Below are 18,971 nucleotides of genomic sequence, written 5' to 3' on the forward strand. Positions count from 1 at the left end.
TCGCTGCAGGTGCTGCCGCATGATTTGCCTCATGAGGTCCTGCCAATGGAAACGGAACCGACCGTGGAACCAACCCACCGTCATTTTCGGCCGTCGGTCTTGATTTATTTATTTTGATTTTGTTACTGATGATCAACAACAACAAAATTATTTCGAAACAGCTGTTGATGTTTACAATCGTTAAGGCTTGATTGTCTCACGCATACACTGACATAGCACATGACAGTAATGGGTTTGTATTGGTGTGTTTGGGCAGCGCTTCGGCATAAGCTCACCAGGCAGCGCTGGCGTCGCCGTGATTTGGTGGTTTGATGAAGGACGATGGATTTCAAAAATTATTTGTATGGAGAGTCACGCCTGTTTGTCTGTGGTCATACGTTTTTGCACCAAAATGTCGTATTTGTCGTGCGATCGATGATCGAAATTGTACGACATTGTCGTACGACATTCGACCGACGTCGCACGGTTTTGTTATTTAGAATGTCGTGCTATTGTCGTGTGCTGTCATTTTTAGGTTATGTTGCAGTTGAAAAAAACTGTTGTTTTGTTTTTATTGTTTTTTTTTTATTTCAACTGTCAAAATTTCACAAAAATATTTACTTGTTCACTTAATTTCACTTCGGATCGCCGATTCTTCTCCAACTTTGCTTCCTTCGGGATTTGCCTTGACCGCAGCTTCCGGCTTGGATGTTGGAGGCGGCCGTGGCAGCATCTTGGCCGTGTTGGACTTTTGCTCCTCGACGCGCTGATCAAAACCCGGATGCGACACCTTGGCGACGATCTTGCACCTCCGACGGATTGATGTTTACCGGAGTACGAGAGGCTGCTTCCTTGGGTTCTACGGAAGCCACGCGGGACCACACGGGGACGCATGGTTTCCGGCAGGATCAGATCAGAATATGTTTGTTGCCTGAAAAAATATAACATCAATCAACAATTGGCAAGAATTTATAAATTAAATTCAGAATTCAATAATAATAATAATAAAATTTCATAACAATACAATTTCAAATATGTAATATTCAAATATTTTGTAACTATGAAAGAAAAACTAAATTTATTTATTCTCGCTTACTTTTACAAAATGTCCTATGTACATAGAAAACCCATGGCGCATTGGTTTTTTTTTTAAAGAATTCTAATTGAAGACATCTGAAAAATTTAAATTTAAAAACGTATAAAACTCAAATTACTGCAAATAATTAAAAAATCCGACAATATTATTATTATTTAAAGATTGTTCCAAATTTGAGAATTCTAAAAATATTAAATGATCAGACGTTTACAAATTTCAGCATCATCATCTCATCATCAAATTCTAAAATTCTTAAATTCTAAAATTCTAAAATTCTAAAATTCTAAAATTCTAAAATTCTAAAATTCTAAAATTCTAAAATTCTAAAATTCTAAAATTCTAAAATTTAAAATTCTAAAATTCTAAAATTCTAAAATTTAAAATTCTAAAATTTAAAATTTAAAATTTAAAATTTAAAATTTAAAATTTAAAATTTAAAATTTAAAATTTAAAATTTAAAATTCTAAAATCTAAAATTTAAAATTCTAAAATTTAAAATTTAAAATTTAAAATTTAAAATTCTAAAATTTAAAATTTAAAATTTAAAATTTAAAATTTAAAATTTAAAATTTAAAATTTAAAATTTAAAATTTAAAATTCTAAAATTTAAAATTTAAAATTCTAAAATTCTAAAATTTAAAATTTAAAATTCTAAAATTTAAAATTTAAAATTTAAAATTTAAAATTTAAAATTCTAAAATTTAAAATTTAAAATTTAAAATTTAAAATTTAAAATTTAAAATTCTAAAATTCTAAAATTCTAAAATTTAAAATTTAAAATTCTAAAATTTAAAATTTAAAATTCTAAAATTTAAAATTTAAAATTTAAAATTTAAAATTTAAAATTCTAAAATTTAAAATTTAAAATTTAAAATTCTAAAATTCTAAAATTCTAAAATTCTAAAATTCTAAAATTCTAAAATTTAAAATTTAAAATTCTAAAATTCTAAAATTTAAAATTTAAAATTTAAAATTTAAAATTCTAAAATTTAAAATTTAAAATTTAAAATTCTAAAATTCTAAAATTCTAAAATTTAAAATTTAAAATTCTAAAATTTAAAATTCTAAAATTTAAAATTTAAAATTTAAAATTTAAAATTTAAAATTTAAAATTTAAAATTTAAAATTCTAAAATTCTAAAATTTAAAATTTAAAATTTAAAATTTAAAATTTAAAATTCTAAAATTTAAAATTTAAAATTTAAAATTCTAAAATTTAAAATTTAAAATTCTAAAATTTAAAATTCTAAAATTCTAAAATTCTAAAATTTAAAATTTAAAATTTAAAATTTAAAATTCTAAAATTCTAAAATTCTAAAATTCTAAAATTTAAAATTTAAAATTCTAAAATTTAAAATTTAAAATTTAAAATTTAAAATTTAAAATTTAAAATTTAAAATTTAAAATTCTAAAATTTAAAATTAAAAATCTAAAATTCTAAAATTTAAAATTTAAAATTCTAAAATTCTAAAATTTAAAATTTAAAATTTAAAATTCTAAAATTTAAAATTTAAAATTTAAAATTCTAAAATTTAAAATTTAAAATTTAAAATTTAAAATTCTAAAATTTAAAATTTAAAATTTAAAATTCTAAAATTTAAAATTCTAAAATTTAAAATTTAAAATTCTAAAATTTAAAATTTAAAATTTAAAATTTAAAATTTAAAATTTAAAATTTAAAATTCTAAAATTTAAAATTCTAAAATTTAAAATTTAAAATTTAAAATTTAAAATTCTAAAATTTAAAATTCTAAAATTTAAAATTTAAAATCTAAAATTCTAAAATTCTAAAATTTAAAATTTAAAATTTAAAATTCTAAAATTCTAAAATTCTAAAATTTAAAATTCTAAAATTTAAAATTCTAAAATTCTAAAATTCTAAAATTTAAAATTTAAAATTCTAAAATTCTAAAATTTAAAATTTAAAATTCTAAAATTCTAAAATTTAAAATTTAAAATTCTAAAATTCTAAAATTTAAAATTTAAAATTTAAAATTTAAAATTCTAAAATTTAAAATTTAAAATTTAAAATCTAAAATTCTAAAATTTAAAATTTAAAATTCTAAAATTTAAAATTCTAAAATTTAAAATTCTAAAATTTAAAATTCTAAAATTTAAAATTCTAAAATTCTAAAATTCTAAAATTCTAAAATTTAAAATTTAAAATTTAAAATTCTAAAATTCTAAAATTTAAAATTCTAAAATTTAAAATTCTAAAATTTAAAATTTAAAATTTAAAATTTAAAATTTAAAATTTAAAATTTAAAATTTAAAATTCTAAAATTTAAAATTTAAAATTTAAAATTTAAAATTCTAAAATTCTAAAATTTAAAATTCTAAAATTCTAAAATTTAAAATTTAAAATTCTAAAATTTAAAATTTAAAATTCTAAAATTTAAAATTTAAAATTTAAAATTTAAAATTCTAAAATTCTAAAATTCTAAAATTTAAAATTTAAAATTCTAAAATTTAAAATTTAAAATTTAAAATTCTAAAATTTAAAATTTAAAATTTAAAATTTAAAATTTAAAATTCTAAAATTCTAAAATTTAAAATTCTAAAATTTAAAATTTAAAATTTAAAATTCTAAAATTTAAAATTCTAAAATTCTAAAATTTAAAATTTAAAATTTAAAATTCTAAAATTTAAAATTTAAAATTCTAAAATTTAAAATTTAAAATTTAAAATTCTAAAATTCTAAAATTCTAAAATTCTAAAATTTAAAATTCTAAAATTTAAAATTCTAAAATTCTAAAATTTAAAATTCTAAAATTCTAAAATTTAAAATTCTAAAATTTAAAATTCTAAAATTCTAAAATTCTAAAATTTAAAATTTAAAATTTAAAATTTAAAATTTAAAATTTAAAATTTAAAATTCTAAAATTCTAAAATTCTAAAATTTAAAATTTAAAATTTAAAATTTAAAATTCTAAAATTTAAAATTTAAAATTCTAAAATTTAAAATTTAAAATTCTAAAATTTAAAATTTAAAATTCTAAAATTCTAAAATTTAAAATTTAAAATTTAAAATTTAAAATTCTAAAATTCTAAAATTTAAAATTTAAAATTTAAAATTCTAAAATTTAAAATTTAAAATTTAAAATTTAAAATTCTAAAATTTAAAATTTAAAATTCTAAAATTCTAAAATTTAAAATTTAAAATTTAAAATTTAAAATTTAAAATTCTAAAATTTAAAATCTAAAATTTAAAATTTAAAATTTAAAATTTAAAATTTAAAATTTAAAATTTAAAATTTAAAATTTAAAATTCTAAAATTTAAAATTTAAAATTTAAAATTTAAAATTTAAAATTCTAAAATTTAAAATTTAAAATTCTAAAATTCTAAAATTTAAAATTCTAAAATTCTAAAATTCTAAAATTTAAAATTTAAAATTCAAAATTCTAAAATTTAAAATTTAAAATTCTAAAATTCTAAAATTCTAAAATTTAAAATTTAAAATTTAAAATTCTAAAATTTAAAATTCTAAAATTTAAAATTCTAAAATTTAAAATTCTAAAATTCTAAAATTTAAAATTTAAAATTTAAAATTCTAAAATTCTAAAATTCTAAAATTTAAAATTCTAAAATTTAAAATTCTAAAATTCTAAAATTCTAAAATTCTAAAATTTAAAATTTAAAATTCTAAAATTTAAAATTTAAAATTTAAAATTCTAAAATTCTAAAATTTAAAATTTAAAATCTAAAATTTAAAATTTAAAATTTAAAATTTAAAATTTAAAATTTAAAATTTAAAATTTAAAATTTAAAATTCTAAAATTCTAAAATTCTAAAATTTAAAATTCTAAAATTCTAAAATTCTAAAATTCTAAAATTTAAAATTCTAAAATTTAAAATTTAAAATTCTAAAATTCTAAAATTCTAAAATTTAAAATTTAAAATTCTAAAATTTAAAATTTAAAATTCTAAAATTTAAAATCTAAAATTCTAAAATTTAAAATTTAAAATTCTAAAATTTAAAATTTAAAATTCTAAAATTTAAAATTCTAAAATTTAAAATTCTAAAATTTAAAATTTAAAATTTAAAATTTAAAATTTAAAATTTAAAATTTAAAATTTAAAATTTAAAATTCTAAAATTTAAAATTTAAAATTTAAAATTTAAAATTTAAAATTTAAAATTTAAAATTCTAAAATTTAAAATTCTAAAATTCTAAAATTTAAAATTTAAAATTTAAAATTTAAAATTTAAAATTTAAAATTTAAAATTTAAAATTTAAAATTTAAAATTTAAAATTTAAAATTTAAAATTTAAAATTCTAAAATTTAAAATTTAAAATTTAAAATTCTAAAATTTAAAATTCTAAAATTTAAAATTCTAAAATTTAAAATTCTAAAATTCTAAAATTCTAAAATTCTAAAATTTAAAATTTAAAATTTAAAATTTAAAATTTAAAATTTAAAATTTAAAATTTAAAATTTAAAATTTAAAATTTAAAATTCTAAAATTTAAAATTCTAAAATTCTAAAATTTAAAATTTAAAATTTAAAATTTAAAATTTAAAATTCTAAAATTCTAAAATTCTAAAATTCTAAAATTCTAAAATTTAAAATTCTAAAATTCTAAAATCTAAAATTTAAAATTCTAAAATTTAAAATTTAAAATTCTAAAATTTAAAATTTAAAATTTAAAATTTAAAATTCTAAAATTTAAAATTTAAAATTCTAAAATTCTAAAATTTAAAATTTAAAATTCTAAAATTTAAAATTTAAAATTTAAAATTTAAAATTTAAAATTTAAAATTTAAAATTTAAAATTTAAAATTTAAAATTCTAAAATTCTAAAATTCTAAAATTTAAAAATAAAATCTAAAATTCTAAAATTTTAAAATTTAAAATTTAAAATTTAAAATTTAAAATTTAAAATTTAAAATTTAAAATTTAAAATTCAAAAAATCTAAAATTTAAAATTTAAAATTTAAAATTCTAAAATTTAAAATTCTAAAATTTAAAATTTCTAAAATTTAAAATTTAAAATTCTAAAATTTAAAATTCTAAAATTCTAAAATTTAAAATTCTAAAATTTAAAATTTAAAATTTAAAATTCTAAAATTTAAAATTTAAAATTTAAAATTTAAAATTTAAAATTCTAAAATTTAAAATTTAAAATTTAAAATTCTAAAATTCTAAAATTCTAAAATTTAAAATTTAAAATTTAAAATTTAAAATTCTAAAATTCTAAAATTTAAAATTTAAAATTTAAAATTCTAAAATTCTAAAATTTAAAATTTAAAATTCTAAAATTTAAAATTTAAAATTTAAAATTCTAAAATTTAAAATTTAAAATTTAAAATTCTAAAATTTAAAATTTAAAATTTAAAATTTAAAATTCTAAAATTTAAAATTTAAAATTCTAAAATTCTAAAATTCTAAAATTTAAAATTTAAAATTTAAAATTCTAAAATTCTAAAATTTAAAATTTAAAATTTAAAATTTAAAATTTAAAATTTAAAAAATTCTAAAATTCTAAAATTCTAAAATTTAAAATTCTAAAATTTAAAATTCTAAAATCTAAAATTTAAAATTCTAAAATTTAAAATTTAAAATTCTAAAATTTAAAATTCTAAAATTCTAAAATTCTAAAATTCTAAAATTTAAAATTCTAAAATTTAAAATTCTAAAATTTAAAATTTAAAATTCTAAAATTTAAAATTCTAAAATTTAAAATTTAAAATCTAAAATTCTAAAATTCTAAAATTTAAAATTTAAAATTCTAAAATTCTAAAATTCTAAAATTTAAAATTTAAAATTTAAAATTTAAAATTCTAAAATTCTAAAATTTAAAATTTAAAATTTAAAATTTAAAATTTAAAATTCTAAAATTTAAAATTTAAAATTCTAAAATTTAAAATTCTAAAATTTAAAATTTAAAATTCTAAAATTTAAAATTTAAAATTTAAAATTCTAAAATTCTAAAATTTAAAATTTAAAATTCTAAAATTTAAAATTTAAAATTTAAAATTCTAAAATTCTAAAATTCTAAAATTTAAAATTCTAAAATTTAAAATTTAAAATTTAAAATTTAAAATTTAAAATTTAAAATTCTAAAATTCTAAAATTCTAAAATTTAAAATTTAAAATTTAAAATTTAAAATTCTAAAATTCTAAAATTCTAAAATTCTAAAATTTAAAATTCTAAAATTTAAAATTCTAAAATTTAAAATTCTAAAATTTAAAATTCTAAAATTCTAAAATTTAAAATTTAAAATTCTAAAATTTAAAATTTAAAATTTAAAATTTAAAATTCTAAAATTCTAAAATTTAAAATTTAAAATTTAAAATTTAAAATTTAAAATTTAAAATTTAAAATTTAAAATTCTAAAATTTAAAATTTAAAATTCTAAAATTCTAAAATTTAAAATTCTAAAATTCTAAAATTTAAAATTTAAAATTCTAAAATTTAAAATTTAAAATTTAAAATTCTAAAAATCTAAAATTCTAAAATTTAAAATTTAAAATTTAAAATTTAAAATTTAAAATTTAAAATTCTAAAATTTAAAATTCTAAAATTCTAAAATTTAAAATTTAAAATTTAAAATTCTAAAATTCTAAAATTCTTAAAATTTAAAATTCTAAAATTTAAAATTTAAAATTCTAAAATTTAAAATTTAAAATTTAAAATTTAAAATCTAAAATTCTAAAATTCTAAAATTTAAAATTTAAAATTCTAAAATTCTAAAATTTAAAATTCTAAAATTTAAAATTCTAAAATTCTAAAATTTAAAATTTAAAATTCTAAAATTTAAAATTTAAAATTTAAAATTTAAAATTTAAAATTCTAAAATTTAAAATTTAAAATTTAAAATTCTAAAATTTAAAATTTAAAATTTAAAATTTAAAATTTAAAATTTAAAATTTAAAATTTAAAATTTAAAATTTAAAATTCTAAAATTTAAAATTTAAAATTCTAAAATTCTAAAATTCTAAAATTCTAAAATTTAAAATTCTAAAATTCTAAAATTCTAAAATTCTAAAATTTAAAATTCTAAAATTCTAAAATTTAAAATTTAAAATTTAAAATTTAAAATTTAAAATTTAAAATTCTAAAATTTAAAATTCTAAAATTTAAAATTTAAAATTTAAAATTTAAAATTTAAAATTCTAAAATTTAAAATTTAAAATTTAAAATTTAAAATTCTAAAATTTAAAATTTAAAATTTAAAATTCTAAAATTCTAAAATTTAAAATTTAAAATTTAAAATTTAAAATTCTAAAATTTAAAATTTAAAATTCTAAAATTTAAAATTTAAAATTCTAAAATTTAAAATTCTAAAATTCTAAAATTCTAAAATTTAAAATTCTAAAATTTAAAATTTAAAATTTAAAATTTAAAATTTTAAAATTTAAAATTTAAAATTTAAAATTTAAAATTTAAAATTTAAAATTCTAAAATTTAAAATTCTAAAATTCTAAAATTTAAAATTCTAAAATTTAAAATTTAAAATTTAAAATTCTAAAATTCTAAAATTTAAAATTCTAAAATTTAAAATTTAAAATTTAAAATTTAAAATTTAAAATTTAAAATTCTAAAATTTAAAATTCTAAAATTTAAAATTTAAAATTTAAAATTTAAAATTTAAAATTCTAAAATTCTAAAATTCTAAAATTTAAAATTTAAAATTTAAAATTTAAAATTTAAAATTCTAAAATTCTAAAATTCTAAAATTTAAAATTTAAAATTCTAAAATTCTAAAATTTAAAATTCTAAAATTCTAAAATTCTAAAATTTAAAATTTAAAATTCTAAAATTTAAAATTTAAAATTTAAAATTTAAAATTCTAAAATTTAAAATTTAAAATTCTAAAATTCTAAAATTTAAAATTTAAAATTTAAAATTTAAAATTCTAAAATCTAAAATTCTAAAATTCTAAAATTTAAAATTCTAAAATTCTAAAATTCTAAAATTCTAAAATTTAAAATTCTAAAATTTAAAATTTAAAATTTAAAATTCTAAAATTCTAAAATTTAAAATTTAAAATTTAAAATTCTAAAATTTAAAATTCTAAAATTCTAAAATTTAAAATTTAAAATTTAAAATTCTAAAATTCTAAAATTCTAAAATTCTAAAATTTAAAATTTAAAATTTAAAATTCTAAAATTTAAAATTCTAAAATTCTAAAATTTAAAATTCTAAAATTTAAAATTTAAAATTCTAAAATTTAAAATTTAAAATTTAAAATTCTAAAATTCTAAAATTTAAAATTCTAAAATTCTAAAATTCTAAAATTTAAAATTTAAAATCTAAAATTTAAAATTTAAAATTTAAAATTTAAAATTTAAAATTTAAAATTTAAAATTCTAAAATTCTAAAATTCTAAAATTTAAAATTCTAAAATTCTAAAATTTAAAATTTAAAATTCTAAAATTCTAAAATTTAAAATTTAAAATTTAAAATTCTAAAATTCTAAAATTTAAAATTTAAAATTTAAAATTTAAAATTTAAAATTTAAAATTTAAAATTTAAAATTCTAAAATTTAAAATTTAAAATTTAAAAAAATTTAAAATTCTAAAATTTAAAATTTAAAATTTTAAAATTTAAAATTCTAAAATTCTAAAATTTAAAATTCTAAAATTCTAAAATTTAAAATTTAAAATTCTAAAATTTAAAATTTAAAATTTAAAATTTAAAATTCTAAAATTTAAAATTCTAAAATTCTAAAATTCTAAAATTCTAAAATTTAAAATTTAAAATTTAAAATTTAAAATTTAAAATTTAAAATTTAAAATTTAAAATTTAAAATTCTAAAATTTAAAATTTAAAATTCTAAAATTCTAAAATTCTAAAATTTAAAATTTAAAATTCTAAAATTTAAAATTTAAAATTCTAAAATTCTAAAATTTAAAATTTAAAATTTAAAATTTAAAATTTAAAATTCTAAAATTCTAAAATTTAAAATTTAAAATTCTAAAATTCTAAAATTTAAAATTTAAAATTTAAAATTCTAAAATTCTAAAATTCTAAAATTTAAAATTTAAAATTCTAAAATTTAAAATTTAAAATTCTAAAATTCTAAAATTTAAAATTCTAAAATTCTAAAATTTAAAATTCTAAAATTCTAAAATTCTAAAATTTAAAATTCTAAAATTTAAAATTTAAAATTTAAAATTTAAAATTCTAAAATTTAAAATTTAAAATTCTAAAATTTAAAATTTAAAATTTAAAATTTAAAATTTAAAATTTAAAATTTTAAAATTCTAAAATTTAAAATTTAAAATTTAAAATTTAAAATTTAAAATTCTAAAATTCTAAAATTCTAAAATTTAAAATTTAAAATTCTAAAATTTAAAATTCTAAAATTCTAAAATTTAAAATTTAAAATTTAAAATTTAAAATTTAAAATTTAAAATTCTAAAATTTAAAATTTAAAATTTAAAATTTAAAATTTAAAATTCTAAAATTTAAAATTTAAAATTCTAAAATTTAAAATTCTAAAATTCTAAAATTTAAAATTTAAAATTTAAAATTTAAAATTCTAAAATTTAAAATTCTAAAATTTAAAATTCTAAAATTTAAAATTTAAAATTCTAAAATTCTAAAATTTAAAATTCTAAAATTCTAAAATTTAAAATTCTAAAATTCTAAAATTTAAAATTCTAAAATTCTAAAATTTAAAATTTAAAATTTAAAATTTAAAATTTAAAATTCTAAAATTCTAAAATTTAAAATTTAAAATTCTAAAATTCTAAAATTTAAAATTCTAAAATTTAAAATTTAAAATTCTAAAATTTAAAATTTAAAATTTAAAATTCTAAAATTTAAAATTTAAAATTCTAAAATTTAAAATTTAAAATTTAAAATTTAAAATTTAAAATTTAAAATTCTAAAATTTAAAATTTAAAATTCTAAAATTTAAAATTTAAAATTTAAAATTCTAAAATTTAAAATTCTAAAATTTAAAATTTAAAATTTAAAATTCTAAAATTTAAAATTTAAAATTTAAAATTTAAAATTCTAAAATTTAAAATTCTAAAATTCTAAAATTTAAAATTCTAAAATTTAAAATTCTAAAATTCTAAAATTCTAAAATTTAAAATTCTAAAATTTAAAATTCTAAAATTTAAAATTTAAAATTCTAAAATTTAAAATTCTAAAATTCTAAAATTCTAAAATTCTAAAATTCTAAAATTTAAAATTTAAAATTCTAAAATTTAAAATTCTAAAATTTAAAATTTAAAATTCTAAAATTTAAAATTCTAAAATTCTAAAATTTAAAATTTAAAATTCTAAAATTTAAAATTTAAAATTTAAAATTCTAAAATTTAAAATTTAAAATTCTAAAATTCTAAAATTTAAAATTTAAAATTCTAAAATTCTAAAATTTAAAATTCTAAAATTTAAAATTTAAAATTCTAAAATTTAAAATTCTAAAATTCTAAAATTTAAAATTTAAAATTTAAAATTCTAAAATTTAAAATTCTAAAATTTAAAATTCTAAAATTTAAAATTTAAAATTCTAAAATTCTAAAATTTAAAATTCTAAAATTCTAAAATTCTAAAATTCTAAAATTCTAAAATTCTAAAATTCTAAAATTTAAAATTTAAAATTTAAAATTCTAAAATTCTAAAATTTAAAATTTAAAATTTAAAATTCTAAAATTTAAAATTTAAAATTTAAAATTTAAAATTTAAAATTTAAAATTTAAAATTTAAAATTCTAAAATTCTAAAATTCTAAAATTTAAAATTTAAAATTTAAAATTCTAAAATTTAAAATTTAAAATTTAAAATTTAAAATTCTAAAATTTAAAATTTAAAATTTAAAATTTAAAATTTAAAATTTAAAATTTAAAATTTAAAATTCTAAAATTCTAAAATTTAAAATTTAAAATTTAAAATTCTAAAATTTAAAATTCTAAAATTCTAAAATTTAAAATTTAAAATTCTAAAATTTAAAATTCTAAAATTTAAAATTTTAAAATTTAAAATTTAAAATTTAAAATTTAAAATTTAAAATTCTAAAATTTAAAATTTAAAATTTAAAATTCTAAAATTCTAAAATTTAAAATTCTAAAATTTAAAATTTAAAATTTAAAATTCTAAAATTCTAAAATTTAAAATTTAAAATTTAAAATTCTAAAATTCTAAAATTTAAAATTTAAAATTCTAAAATTTAAAATTCTAAAATTTAAAATTTAAAATTCTAAAATTCTAAAATTTAAAATTTAAAATTCTAAAATTCTAAAATTTAAAATTTAAAATTTAAAATTCTAAAATTCTAAAATTTAAAATTTAAAATTTAAAATTTAAAATTCTAAAATTTAAAATTTAAAATTTAAAATTTAAAATTTAAAATTCTAAAATTTAAAATTCTAAAATTTAAAATTTAAAATTCTAAAATTCTAAAATTCTAAAATTTAAAATTTAAAATTTAAAATTTAAAATTTAAAATTCTAAAATTTAAAATTCTAAAATTTAAAATTTAAAATTCTAAAATTCTAAAATTCTAAAATTTAAAATTTAAAATTCTAAAATTCTAAAATTCTAAAATTTAAAATTTAAAATTTAAAATTTAAAATTTAAAATTCTAAAATTTAAAATTCTAAAATTCTAAAATTCTAAAATTTAAAATTTAAAATTTAAAATTTAAAATTCTAAAATTCTAAAATTTAAAATTTAAAATTCTAAAATTTAAAATTTAAAATTCTAAAATTCTAAAATTTAAAATTTAAAATTTAAAATTTAAAATTCTAAAATTCTAAAATTTAAAATTTAAAATTCTAAAATTTAAAATTCTAAAATTTAAAATTTAAAATTCTAAAATTTAAAATTTAAAATTCTAAAATTTAAAATTCTAAAATTTAAAATTTAAAATTTAAAATTTAAAATTCTAAAATTTAAAATTTAAAATTCTAAAATTCTAAAATTCTAAAATTTAAAATTTAAAATTTAAAATTTAAAATTTAAAATTCTAAAATTTAAAATTCTAAAATTTAAAATTCTAAAATTCTAAAATTCTAAAATTTAAAATTTAAAATTCTAAAATTCTAAAATTCTAAAATTCTAAAATTTAAAATTTAAAATTTAAAATTTAAAATTTAAAATTTAAAATTTAAAATTTAAAATTTAAAATTTAAAATTTAAAATTTAAAATTTAAAATTTAAAATTCTAAAATTTAAAATTCTAAAATTTAAAATTCTAAAATTCTAAAATTCTAAAATTTAAAATTTAAAATTTAAAATTTAAAATTCTAAAATTCTAAAATTTAAAATTTAAAATTTAAAATTTAAAATTCTAAAATTTAAAATTCTAAAATTTAAAATTTAAAATTTAAAATTCTAAAATTTAAAATTTAAAATTTAAAATTCTAAAATTCTAAAATTTAAAATTCTAAAATTTAAAATTCTAAAATTCTAAAATTCTAAAATTTAAAATTCTAAAATTCTAAAATTTAAAATTTAAAATTTAAAATTTAAAATTCTAAAATTTAAAATTCTAAAATTCTAAAATTCTAAAATTCTAAAATTTAAAATTTAAAATTTAAAATTTAAAATTTAAAATTTAAAATTTAAAATTTAAAATTTAAAATTTAAAATTCTAAAATTTAAAATTTAAAATTTAAAATTCTAAAATTCTAAAATTTAAAATTTAAAATTTAAAATTTAAAATTTAAAATTTAAAATTCTAAAATTCTAAAATTTAAAATTTAAAATTTAAAATTCTAAAATTCTAAAATTCTAAAATTTAAAATTTAAAATTTAAAATTTAAAATTTAAAATTTAAAATTCTAAAATTTAAAATTTAAAATTCTAAAATTCTAAAATTCTAAAATTTAAAATTCTAAAATTTAAAATTTAAAATTCTAAAATTTAAAATTCTAAAATTTAAAATTCTAAAATTTTAAAATTTAAAATTCTAAAATTCTAAAATTCTAAAATTTAAAATTCTAAAATTTAAAATTTAAAATTTAAAATTCTAAAATTCTAAAATTCTAAAATTCTAAAATTTAAAATTCTAAAATTCTAAAATTTAAAATTTAAAATTTAAAATTTAAAATTCTAAAATTTAAAATTTAAAATTCTAAAATTTAAAATTTAAAATTTAAAATTCTAAAATTTAAAATTCTAAAATTCTAAAATTTAAAATTCTAAAATTCTAAAATTTAAAATTCTAAAATTCTAAAATTTAAAATTTAAAATTTAAAATTTAAAATTTAAAATTCTAAAATTTAAAATTTAAAATTTAAAATTCTAAAATTTAAAATTCTAAAATTTAAAATTTAAAATTCTAAAATTCTAAAATTTAAAATTTAAAATTTAAAATTTAAAATTCTAAAATTCTAAAATTCTAAAATTCTAAAATTCTAAAATTCTAAAATTCTAAAATTTAAAATTCTAAAATTCTAAAATTCTAAAATTCTAAAATTTAAAATTTAAAATTTAAAATTTAAAATTTAAAATTCTAAAATTTAAAATTCTAAAATTTAAAATTCTAAAATTCTAAAATTTAAAATTCTAAAATTTAAAATTTAAAATTCTAAAATTTAAAATTTAAAATTCTAAAATTTAAAATTTAAAATTCTAAAATTTAAAATTCTAAAATTCTAAAATTCTAAAATTTAAAATTCTAAAATTTAAAATTTAAAATTTAAAATTTAAAATTCTAAAATTTAAAATTCTAAAATTCTAAAATTCTAAAATTTAAAATTTAAAATTCTAAAATTTAAAATTCTAAAATTCTAAAATTCTAAAATTTAAAATTTAAAATTTAAAATTTAAAATTTAAAATTCTAAAATTTAAAATTTAAAATTTAAAATTCTAAAATTCTAAAATTTAAAATTTAAAATTTAAAATTTAAAATTCTAAAATTTAAAATTTAAAATTTAAAATTTAAAATTTAAAATTTAAAATTCTAAAATTCTAAAATTCTAAAATTTAAAATTTAAAATTCTAAAATTTAAAATTTAAAATTCTAAAATTTAAAATTTAAAATTCTAAAATTTAAAATTTAAAATTTAAAATTTAAAATTCTAAAATTCTAAAATTTAAAATTTAAAATTCTAAAATTCTAAAATTCTAAAATTCTAAAATTTAAAATTTAAAATTCTAAAATTTAAAATTTAAAATTTAAAATTTAAAATTTAAAATTCTAAAATTTAAAATTCTAAAATTTTAAAATTCTAAAATTTAAAATTCTAAAATTCTAAAATTCTAAAATTCTTAAATTCTAAAATTCTAAAATTCTAAAATTCTAAAATTCTAAAATTCTAAAATTCTAAAATTCTAAAATTCTAAAATTCTAAAATTCTAATTTTCTGAATATGAAAATTGGAGAGTACCTCAATACCAAAATCATTTACTTCAATTCGTGATATTTTTAACTCCTATTTTTCATTGGACCATTTTTTTTATTTGTACATTGTAAAGTCCTTGAAAAATTTCAAAAGTTAATAGATTTTAGATTTTTTCCAATTTTAAAATTTAAGAATTTTTAGATTTTTTTAAAAGAATTTTTAAAAGTTTAAAATATTTAAAAGAAATAAAAACTTTAACATTTTTAAAATTTAAAAAATATATTTTCTAAAATTTTTGTATTTTTTTTATTTTTACAATTTTTTAAATTTGTTTTATTTAAAATTATCAAAAATTTAAGATGTGCAAAAAAAAGAGATTTTTTTAATTTTTAGAATTTTAAGAAACTTACTAATTTTTAAAATGCGTAGAATTTATAACAAATAGAATTTTTGATAATTTTTATTTAAAAATATAAATTATTTGAATTTTAGCATTTTTAGAATTTACAATTTTGGAATTTTAGAACATATAATTTTTATAATTTTAGAATTCAAAATTTCAACTCGTGCGACGAACGTTTTGGGAATTTATGAACTTTATAATGTTAGATTTTTAGTATTTATGAATTGAAAAATTTTGTATTTAAGAATTAGGGAATTTTAATATTTAAATTATTGTCAATTTTAAAATTTTCATATTTTAGAGTTTAATTTTTTTAATATTTGAAGACTTTGAGAATTTTAAATTAATGAATTGTTTAATTTAAGAATATTAACAATTTGCACAATATCAAGAAATTAAATGAATTTAGAATTTTCAATTTCTTGGATTCTTAAGTTCTGGAATGCTAGAATTTTAAATTAAGAATGAAAAACTTTATAATTTAATTTTACAATTATCAAATCAAATCAGCGTTGAAGTTTTTTTTAAGCATTATTGGATTAAAAAGTTAAGAATTTGTGATGTTCATCTAATTTTTAATTTCGATCGTCCAATCGCACTCCCAGCACACCTCCTCCATCGTTTCTAAAACATGACTCACCAGTTCCATTAGATATGGAGGCAACCTCCCGCGGAAAGTAAAACACCAAACACTAACGGCTTCCTCGATCGCAAACTGGTTCCTTCCCGTCCCGTCTTCCGGAATGGCTCGCCGAGTAATTCATATTTCCCGTCCTCCTCTTCCTCCTATACCGCCACGAAGACCGCAATCTGGAATACAAGACAATTTGATTCGGTTGTCGCCCACTCCGGCCGGAACTTTCCGGCAGAAAAAGTAATTCAATCTAGAACATAACTTACCTTTAAACTGGCCAAAATCCTCCCAAAGCCTAAAACCAACAACAATTTGTTCGACTCGGTTGCAATCAAGTCCGAACAAGTTCAACTGAAGAGAACTGTCAAACTGTTTGCGTCGACGATAATCGACGTCGAATTGAAGGTAAATCGATGGAAAAAACAACGTCGGGCATGTCGAGTGTTTGTCGTACGTTTGTCGTCCTTTCGACCAATCGATATCGAAACGGTAAAATCAAAACCGTGCGACAACTCGTACGACGTGCGACATTTTTCAAACAGGGTAAACGCGCTCATAAAATAGCAGCTCGACCCTGGGTGAACAGCGGGTGACCAAATTTAGTCGCCCGCTAGTAGCGCGCACAAATATTTGACATCTGCTTGAAGTGAAAGAAGAATCAAGATTTTTTTTTTGAATTGACTTTTTATGGTTCCATGGAACTGGACATTGATGATGGACATTTTCATTGTACTGGCCACAACCCGGATTGGCCCAGGTTCCCCAGGGGATGTTCCGTTGAAAGGATATTGGCGGTACCTATGAATATGGGCAATATTGGTGTTAAATTTCACGATTTTCAAAATCACATATGGAAATCACGAAAATGGACATTGTGAGTGGACTGGCCACAATCCGAATTGGTCCGGGTTCCCCCGGGGATGTTCCGTTGAGCGGACATTGGCGGCACCGTATGAATATGGGCAATATTGGTGTCAAACTTCACGATTTTCAAAATCACATGTGAAAATTACGAAAATTGACATTTTCAACGAACTGGCCACAACCCGGATGGTTCCGGGTTCCCTGGAGGATGTTCCGTTGGAGGGACATTGGCGGCTCCGTATGAATATGGGCAATATTGATGTTAAATTTCACGATTTTCAAATTCACATATGGAAATCACGAAAATGGACATTGTGAGTGGACTGGCCACAATCCGAATTGGTCCGAGTTCCCCCGGGGATGTTCCGTTGAGCGGACCTTGGCGGCATTGTATGAATATGGGCAATATTGGTGTCAAACTTCACGATTTTCAAAATCACATGTGAAAATTACGGAAAAGGACATATTTAACGAACTGGCCACAATCCAAATTGGTCCGGGTTCCCCCGGGGATGTTCCGTTGAGCGGACATTGGCGGCACCGTATGAATATGGGCAATATTGGTGTCAAACTTCACGATTTTCAAAATCACATGTGAAAATTACGAAAATTGACATTTTCAACGAACTGGCCACAACCCGGATGGTTCCGGTTTCCTGGGGATGTTCCGTTGGAGGGACATTGGCGGCACCGATGAATATGGGCAATATTGGTGTTAAATTTCACGATTTTCAAAATCACATATGAAAATTACGAAAATGAAATGTTCTAGTGGACTGACCACGATCCGAATTGGTCCGGATTCTCGCGGGGATGTTCCGTTGAGCGGACATTGGCGGCACCGTATGAATATGAGCAATATTGGTGTCAAACTTCACAATTTTCAAAATCACATGTGAAAATTACGAAAATTTACATTTTGAGTGGACTGGCCACAATCCGAATTGGTCTGGGTTCCCCCGGTGATGTTTCGTTGAGCGGACATTGGCGGCATCGTATAAATATGGGAAATATTTGTGTCAAATTTCACGATTTTCAAAATCACATGTAAAAATTACGAAAATGGACATTTTCAACGAACTGGCCACAACCCGGATGGTTCCGGATTCCCTGGGGGACGCTCCGTTGGAAGGACATTGACGACACCGATGAATATGGGCAATATTGGTATCAAAATTCACGATTTTCAATATCACATATGAAAATTCTGTAAATTTACATTTTAAACAGACTGGCCACAACCCGGATGGTTCCGGATTCCCCTGACGATGTTCCGTTGAAGGGACATTGAAGGAATTTATTTTTTGAAATAATTTAAATTTTGGATTGTGGATCCTTTCAACTTCAATATTTGTTATTTATTTATTTGTTCCGATAAGGTCCTTTAACGAAACAACGAATAAACTTTATATGTTCATTTTCGTAATTTCGATAGGTGATTTTGAAAACCGTGAAGTTTGACACCATTATATATAACTTCCCCCGGGGAACTCGGAACTACCTGGGTTGTGGCCAGTTCACTCAAAGAGTTCATTTTCGTAATTTTCACATGTGATATTGAAAATTGTTAGCCAAATGATCATTTCATGATAAACCCCGGCTATACTTTTGAAGCCAATAATATAAGCTATCGAGTTCTGCCAAGATTGACCTTGGATTTTGTTTCTAAATAGTTTTATTGTAAATTTTTGTAAAATAGTTTTTATTTTGTTTATTTTGTTGTTGTTTTTGCGGATAGCGTTAG

At 13.4% G+C, this 18,971-nt stretch overlaps 1 long non-coding RNA gene across 1 annotated transcript; it reads right to left on the reverse strand.

The window, feature by feature from the left end:
- Nucleotides 1-606: 606 nt before the first annotated feature.
- LOC119769998 lies at nt 607-16,802 on the reverse strand. Its single transcript, XR_005278614.1, has 3 exons — nt 16,630-16,802; nt 16,370-16,539; nt 607-910 (listed from the first exon to the last, which is right to left on the reverse strand). It is a non-coding gene; the product is annotated as an uncharacterized LOC119769998 (long non-coding RNA).
- Nucleotides 16,803-18,971: the final 2,169 nt, after the last annotated feature.

This window comes from Culex quinquefasciatus, chromosome 3 (genome assembly GCF_015732765.1).
Source record: "Culex quinquefasciatus strain JHB chromosome 3, VPISU_Cqui_1.0_pri_paternal, whole genome shotgun sequence".
Taxonomy (NCBI): Eukaryota; Metazoa; Arthropoda; class Insecta; order Diptera; family Culicidae; genus Culex; species Culex quinquefasciatus.